The sequence below is a fragment of the Macrotis lagotis genome, chromosome 7 (genome assembly GCF_037893015.1).
Source record: "Macrotis lagotis isolate mMagLag1 chromosome 7, bilby.v1.9.chrom.fasta, whole genome shotgun sequence".
Classification (NCBI taxonomy): Eukaryota; Metazoa; Chordata; class Mammalia; order Peramelemorphia; family Peramelidae; genus Macrotis; species Macrotis lagotis.
The window spans coordinates 220,333,579-220,340,008 of record NC_133664.1 but is presented as its reverse complement, the minus strand read 5'-3'; the positions used below and the strand labels follow the sequence as shown (position 1 = coordinate 220,340,008).

The window sequence follows — 6,430 nt, the reverse complement described above, 5'->3', positions numbered from 1 at the left end:
TATAAGAAACATGAATAAGAGGCGGCTAGGTGGCACAGTGGATAAAGCACCGGCCTTGGAGTCAGGAGTACCTGGGTTCAAATCCGGTCTCAGATACTTAATAATTATCTAGCTGTGTGGCCTTGGACAAGCCACTTAACCTCATTTGCCTTGCAAAAACCTAAAAAAGAAAAAAAGAAACATGAATAGTTGGACTTTAGAAAAGCATGGAAAAAATTGCACAAACTGATGCTGAGTGAAGGGAGCAGAACCAAGAGATCATTGTACACATTAACATTGTGTGTGCACATTTACAATGATGTGAATTGATCAAACATGATGGATACATTTCCTCTCAGCAGTTCAGAGAGCTAGGAGAAATCTGTAAGACCTGTTATGGACAACACCTTTCACATTCAGAGAAAAACAAATAAATAACAAAACCCATAGAATCTGAATGTATACTGTGTTCACTTTTTAAAAACTGCTCTTATGTTTTTCCTTCCTATCCCATGGTTTTCTTTCTTTTCCCTTAGCCCTAATTCCTCTAACACAAAATGACTACTATGTAAACATGTTAAAATACAAATGCACATGCACAACTTTTACCAAACTGTTCTCCACTGAAGGGAGGGAAGTGGAAAGGGAGGGTAGTAGAAAAATGTGTAACATAAATATGCAAGTGGATGAATATTGGAAAACTTTCATAACATGTAATTGGAAAAATAAAATAAAATAATTTTTTAAATTAAAAAATACTGTTATCTGATACTGATAAAAAAATCTGATAAAAAATACTGCTCTCTGAAGGGGATAGAAAGTTACTGTGAGAAACCTTGCTGATATAAGAAACAAAAGTTATCAATAAATACCAATTTTCTTAAAAATTTAATCCCAGAGTATAAAGACAAGAATTAAAAAAGAAGTATGTCATAAACCACTTGATGAAGGAAGGAGAATGAGTGGGGGCCAATGAATAGCTTCATCTAGTATCTGAACTGGATAATAAATTCATATAGAATGAATTCTTAAAAGATGAGAGATTGCTCAATGATGGCAGCAAAATCTGTTATCTGGCAGTCTGGAACAGGTCATGGGGAGCAAGGAGTATTTCAATTCCTCCAGCACCAGTGTTTCAGGAGTTCTGAGTCAATGTGCAATAAAGTCAAGTAACTATTAAGCCCCTACTTATTAAGTCAGACAGGGCAACCAGGTTGTGCAATGGTTAGAGCACAGGGCCTGCAGTCAAATTTGTGAGTTCCAATCCAGCCTCAGAACTTACTAGTGTGACCCTAAGAAAGTCTCAGCTGTATTTGCCACATCTGGAGAGAGGTGAAGAAATGGCAAACCATTTTATTATCTTTGCCAAGAAAATCCCCAAAAGGGGTAATAAAGGATCAGACACAACTGAAGAACAATTAAATAACAAGCTCCACTATACTCGCCCTCATAAATTCGCATCTAGAATAAAATTTCTAGTTCTGGACATGATAATTTAAAATAACATTGATAACCTAGATAGCATCCAGTGAAGAGCCATTCAAAGATTCCATCAACAAGAGAACCTAGGAATGTGAGAAACATCTAAAGTGGGGAACATGATAGTTGCATCCAAGCCCATGAAGATTGTCATGTGGAAGAGAGAACAGACTTGTTTGGTTTGGCCCCAGGAGCAATAAATAGAAGTTGTAAAGAGAGAAATTTAAATTTGATGAGGTAGTCAGATCCTTTGTAGTTCTGACATTGAAATTCTGGGTTCAGGATTCAAAGTGTCCCTCAGATCTTTGCTGTTGGTTACCCTTGGCAAGGTGCTGCTGCAGTCTTCCATTCCCCCAAGAATTTCCATGATATTGGAGTCTTCCACCATTCTTCCCTAGTGCTTCCTAGTTTGGACTGTTGCTACAAATTTCTATTGCCCCTGGAATTTCTTTGGTCAAAGGGCTTCTGTAGGGTTCTGAGATTTCCCCTGTCAAAGTGCTTCAGTGGCTTCTACCCCAACAACTTTCCCCATCCTAACCCTTCCCCAACTAGATGCTGCTATAGACTTCCATCTTTCCTGGTGTTTCCATGATCAAGGTGTTGATGAAAGACTTCTGGACTATTCATCTAAGCAATTTCTTTTTTTGTTGCTTTTTTGTTTTTTTTTTAATTTGATATTTATTTATTCTCATTTTGTACAAATGATGTTTTTTGTATAGATTAATAAAATATTCTTGTTTAAGAGTAAACAAAATATCCCCTCCCCCCCAAAAAATATAGACTCACTTGAGTGATAAAGGGGAGAGAAAAAAATTAAAATTAAAATTAAAAAAATAATAGTAATAATTGTAGGTATGGCCAGGTGGCAGTGGATGGAGCCCCAGACCTGGAGCCAGGAGCACCTGAGCCCAAATCCGGCCCCATACACCCAACAATCACCCAGCTGTGTGACATGCAAGCCACCCCAGCCCCACTGCCCTGCAAAAACCAAAAAAAGAAAAAAAAAGACCCAAAATAAAATAAAATAGTAATAATAGTAGGGGCGGCTGGGTGGTGAACAGAGCACTGGCCCTTGAGCCAGGAGCACCCGAGTTCAATTCCGGCCTCAGACACCCAATGATCACCCCATTATGCAGCCCCAGGCAGAACACCCAACCCCATTTGCTCTGCATCCCCCCCAAATAATAATAATAATAATAAATGTGCTTCAGTCTGTGTTCCAACACCACCAACTCTGTCGCGGGTGGATCACATTCTTTATGATAAGTCCATGACAAAAGTTACTTCCATGTTTTTCCACTGTTGCCATTGCTGATCACAACTCCCTCCTTTCGTATTTCTCCACTACCATGTATTCTATGTTCTCTCTCCTTTCACTCTGACTCTGCTGTAGGGTAGCTGAGTGGTGTAGCAGACAGATCCCTGGCCCTGGGGCCAAGAGGCCCTGAGTCCACATACCACCCCTTAGGCCCAGCATCCACCTGGCCCTATGGACCCACACAGGCCTTCCAATCCCAGCCCCTTGTAAGAAGTAAAAAAGAAAATGTGTTATATCTGACCACTCTCCCCCCCATGGTCCATCCTCTCCTCCATCATTCATATCCCCACCCCTTCCCCTATCCCCACATCTCTCCTTCTTACTCCAGATGTCTATACCCCATTGAGTATATATGCTGTTTCCTCTCCTAGCCACCTCTGATGAGAGCAAAGATTCCCTCATTCCCCCTTGCGTTCCCCCCTCCCATATCATTGCAATAGCTCATTGTAATAAAGAAAAATTTTATTACATGAAATATCTTTGCCTATTCCCCACTCTGCTTTCTTTCTCCCATTACATTTCCCTTTTTTCTATTGACTCCATTTTTACACCATATTTTATCTTCAAATTCAGCTTTCTCCTGTGCTTCATCTATAAAAGCACCTTCTACCTGCTGTTTTTTTGTTTGTTTTTTGTTTGTTTTTTGTTTTGGTTTGTTTTTTTAGGTTTTTGCAAGGCAAACGGGGTTAAGTGGCTTGCCCAAGGCCACACACCTAGGTAATTATTAAGTGTTCTACCTGCTGTTAATTGAGAAAGTTCATATGAGTATTATCAGTGTCAAAATGACACTGATAATACTCATATGAACTTTTTTATTTTTTATTAAAGATTTTATTTATTTTGAGTTTTACAATTTTTCCCCTAATCTTACTTCCCTCCCCCCACCCCCCACAGAAGGCAACTGTCAGTCTTTACATTGTTTCCATGGTATACATTGATCCAAATTGGTTGTGTTGAGAGAGAAATCATATCCTCAAGGAAGAAACATAAAGTATAAGAGATAGCAAGATAACAGGAGGGTTTTTTCCCTTAAATTTAAGGCAATAGTCCTTGGTCCTTGTTCAAACTTCACAGTTGTTTCTCTGGATACAGATGGTATTCTCCATTGCCGATACCCCCAAATTGTCCCTGATTGTTGCACTGATGGAATGAGAGAGTCCATCAAGGTTGATCATTGTCCCCATGTTGCTGTTAGGATGTACAGTGTTTTTCTGGTTCTATTCATCTCACTCAGCATCAGTTCATGCAAATTCCTCCAGGTTTCCCTGAATTCCCATCCCTCCTTGTTTCTAATAGAACAAAAGTGTTCCACAGCATACATAGACCATAGTTTGTTAAGCCATTCCCCAATTGAAGGACATTCACTTGATTTCCAGTTCTTTGCCACCACAAACAGGGCTGCTATGAATATTTTTGTACAAGTGATGTTTTTACTCTTTTTCATCATTTCTTCAGGGTATAGACCCAGTAATGGTATTGCTGGATCAAAGGATATGCACATTTTTGTTGTCCTTTGGGTGTCATCTAAGCAATTTCTTATAGCTCTATGATCCTAAGAATGTAAAGAGAGAAGAGAAATAGTCTAGAAAAGAGCCTAGGAGGATATCTATAGTTAGAAAGGATAATATAGATTATGAACTAACAGAGGAAACTGAGAAAAAGCAGTCAGGGTCACAGTAACCCAGAGAAGAGAAAGTATCCTAGAATAGAGAATGGTAAAAGTATCAAATACTGCAGAGAAGTCTTCTAGGAAGAGGAAAGAAAAAAAGTCTATCAGTTTTAGCACTTAGAGAAAATTGATAATATTGAAGAAAACGGTTAACCTTACAAATGGAGTCTGAAGTTGATACCAAGGATTGAAAAGTGAGTAAGAGTAGAGGAAATTAAGTAATTAATTTTTAGGAATTTGTCTGAGAAAGGGAAGAGAGTTAGAAAATGATAGAGGTATTGGCAGGATTTAGTATAGAACTTTTTTTAAAAGGATGAGGGAGCCTTGGGCATATTTGTAGGCAGGAGGGAAGGAACAGTAGAGAGATGATAAGATGGGAATTTCTAATGGAAATTGATATGGAAAATATAAGCCAAATGGTAGATAGTCAAATGACAAACTGAGTGACTTACAAGTGAATTCTGTGATCCAAATAATCTTGTTGTTTATGAAGATCTGTCCTTCTAACCCTCTTTCTTGGGAACCAGCACAGAGAATAAACTAGGATAGAATAAAAGAGCTATATCCAGGATGCAGAAAGAACTGGGAACTGTGAGTGCTAAACCGGTCAAGTGCTAAACCACTTTCAAAAATCCTAGACAAGCTTTCCGCGCTGCCCAGAAGAGGGGTCCATACGGCGTTGTTCACGGTTTCCGTCGTAACTTTCAAGGGAAACTTTCACAATGTCCGGAGCCCTGGATGTCTTGCAGATGAAGGAGGAGGATGTCCTCAAATTCCTCGCTGCAGGCACCCATTTGGGTGGCACCAATTTGGACTTCCAGATGGAACAGTATATCTACAAAAGGAAGAGTGACGGCATCTATATCGTTAATTTGAAGAGAACTTGGGAAAAGCTTCTGCTGGCAGCTCGTGCCATTGTTGCCATTGAAAATCCAGCTGATGTTAGTGTCATCTCATCCAGGAACACTGGCCAGAGAGCTGTTCTGAAATTTGCTGCTGCCACTGGCGCCACACCTATTGCTGGATGCTTCACCTCGGGCACCTTCACTAACCAGATCCAGGCAGCTTTCAGGGAGCCTCGCCTCTTGGTGGTCACTGATCCTCGTGCAGATCATCAGCCTTTGACTGAAGCATCATATGTTAACCTTCCAACCATTGCACTGTGCAACACAGACTCCCCACTTTGCTATGTGGACATTGCCATTCCATGTAACAACAAGGGAGCTCACTCAGTGGGTCTGATGTGGTGGATGCTGGCCTGAGAAGTCCTGCGGATGCGTGGTACAATCTCCTGTGAGCACCCATGAGAGGTCATGCCTGATCTTTACTTCTACAGAGATCCAGAGGAGATTGAAAAGGAAGAGCAGGCCGCAGCTGAGAAGGCAGTGACAAAGGAGGAATTTCAGGGTGAATGGACTGCACCTGCCCCAGAATTCACTGCTGCTCAACCAGAGGTGTTTGATTGGTCTGAGGGCGTCCAGGTGCCAATCTGTGCCCATTCAGCAGTTACCTACCGAAGATTGGAGTGCTTAGCCAGCTACTGAAGACTGGTCTGCAGCTCCTACTGCTCAGGCCACTGAATGGGTAGGAACTACCACAGAGTTGTCCTAAGTTTTACCTAGATGCTCTAATAGTGTTGGAAAAATGCGGATGGAAAATAAACATTGGTTTCTTAACAAAAAAAAAAATCCTAGACAATAAAAGATTTACTACAGGATTGGATAATAATTGTCCCAATTTTCAAAATAACAAACAAAAAATAGTGAAATAGGCCATTGAGTTTGGCTTTGATTTCTGGAAAAGATTTGTAATAACACACACAACTTTGAACATGTTTTTGAACTTGGTTAACATGCAAACTCCCGCACCGAGTACTCCCTGGCTTCCTTCAAAGAAGACAATACATATTTTATCATCCCAACTCTAGGGTAAAACAGGGGGTTTATAATTCCTTATTAATAAATAAAAATTTAGACTATCTTATT

General features: G+C 40.1%; 1 pseudogene; it reads left to right on the top strand.

The window, feature by feature from the left end:
• The first annotated feature begins 5,100 nt into the window (after window positions 1–5,100).
• LOC141493997 (small ribosomal subunit protein uS2 pseudogene) lies at window positions 5,101–6,056 on the top strand (annotated as a pseudogene).
• The last annotated feature ends 374 nt before the right edge of the window (window positions 6,057–6,430 follow it).